Source organism: Octodon degus, unplaced genomic scaffold (assembly GCF_000260255.1).
Source record: "Octodon degus isolate 3935 unplaced genomic scaffold, OctDeg1.0 scaffold00255, whole genome shotgun sequence".
Taxonomy (NCBI): domain Eukaryota; kingdom Metazoa; phylum Chordata; class Mammalia; order Rodentia; family Octodontidae; genus Octodon; species Octodon degus.
This window is the reverse complement of record NW_004524831.1, coordinates 187,397-189,653: the sequence shown is the minus strand read 5'-3', so window position 1 is coordinate 189,653 and position 2,257 is coordinate 187,397.

Genomic DNA, 2,257 nt, shown 5'->3' with positions numbered 1-2,257 from the left:
GCTTTACTTCTTATACTTTGTTTTTATAGTTTTCTGCTGGATGATTAAGACCAAGATAAAGCAAGACCTATTCAAGAAGAGTTGTAGCTTTTGGGTCTGATAAGGTCAGTGAAATCCACTCAGGATTTATGCTGAGATCATGTACCTCAGATTGTAGAACCTTTGTCATGTCAGCCATGTGGAAGAATCACGGCCATTGCTCAGCCAGTGTGCTCTCTGTGAAAGCCTGAGAGAACATGCTTGTAACTTAGATTCTGCAGTACTGAGGTAAACCTATAGGCTTGGGGATATCTGTTTTGTTATTTTGTTTCCATTTCTTTAGATTTTAATGTAATTTATGTAGATAGTATTAAAGGAATGTGGAGATCATTCCTTGAATTCATAAGACAAAATAACAAGTTTTTCTCACAAAGTATTTAGCCACTAACTTAATGAATGATTTTTCTTAATATTAGAAACACACAGATGTTATTGAGAGTGGAGTTCATTGACAAAATTAGTCTCCTACGCTAAAAGAAATAAACATGTACTAGCAGATAAATTTCTTTTTCAGTAAAGTAAAATAAACCAGTAGTGCAGATGAAGCACATTAGCATGTGCACTGAAATGTCTTTCAAACAATTCAATAGAGTATTTTCAGCAATATTTTAATTGTATTTTCTATTTTGTCTTCTGTATCTTTAGTTATTGCCTTTCTGAATATGTTTATATGTCTTCATTGCTGCTATACATGAGCTATATTTCTATCCTGCTTAACATTGAAATTTCTAATAGCTTACAATAATTATAACTTCAGAATCATATTTTACAGAAGTATCCCAGTTGAGTAATGTGTTGCCTGAATAATTTTATCTTATGTTCATTTAATTCATAAACTTGTTTTCCAATTGCAAATTTCCTAATTACTGGCTATTCATTTCTGGTACCCAATTTTTGATTGTGTCTTTTAACTTGGGAACCTAGCATTTTATATCCTCAATGTATTACAGAAAATATGTACGTTCTTATGATAGATAATATATATTCATAGATATATAGATAGCTCTGTGCACCTGTTGGCAGGGCTGCCATGGTATATGGTGCAGGTGATCAAACCCCAGCCCCTATGTTTGAGTAAGCAGGACCTTATTCTGCTGAACTATCTTTTTTTTTTTTTTAAATTTTATTTATTTATGTGTGTGTGTGTGTGTGTGTGTGTGTGTGTGTGTGTGTGGCCAGCTCAGCCCACCAGGGGGCGGGGCTGGCTGGCATGTGGTGCTGGAGGATTGAACCGTGGTCCCTGTGCTTTGCTAAGCTTTTTCTAAGTAGGTGCTTTAGACCACTGAGCCATCTCACCAGCCCCTCTGCTGAACTATCTTGCTGGCCCAATACATATATTTTGTTCTGTCCAAGAAATAGCCAGGAAAATTTTCCCATTATACACATAAAATAAATCAGATGCAATAGTTTAACTATCACATGATATCTATTATCCAAGAAAACAAATAGAGATGACAAGACATATAGATATAGTAAATAAGATCCTACATATTTCATAATAGGGAAAGGTGCAAAGAAATGGAGGAAAGGGGGAGAGAAGGGAAGATAAGTGATAAAAATTTAAGTACATTATATACACATAACAAATCCCTCAATTGGATGTAAACACTGAATAGTGCAAAATCTAATAAAAATTGAAACTGAAATTTTTCTAATATATACGAAAATAGAAATCAAATGGACAGAAAGAGACAGAGACAACAACAGTATCTAATGAGAGACTCACCAACTAGTGTTGGTGTCAACACTGAATCTGATTCCTTCACCAAACATCAGAATGCAGAAACGCCACACTCGGTGACCCTGAAAGAAGGGAAGAGATCCAAGCTCTCCAGGAGCGACCCTTTCCCTGGAGGTAGAGGATCAGGAAGCAGTGTGTTCACAGCATAAGGGAAAACAGGCCCAGGAAATGAATACAACATCCTCAGGACACAGAATCCTACATAGAGACACAACTCATTCAGACATTTTCACAATCTTACCTGCCTATAAGCAAGCATTATTAATACAGAAAACTTATTACTTCCGTCTGTGCATAAATGTGAAATTTGAGGAGATACATCCTCAAGACACTATCACATGAAAACTGACAAAATTGCCAGTTAAACAGAACACCTAATGCTATTATGGCCTCTGGACTCTTTTAGAATATTTTGCTGAGTTTATACATCTATAATATTCAAATAACGGAACTTAGAAAAAAAGGGGATACAGATGA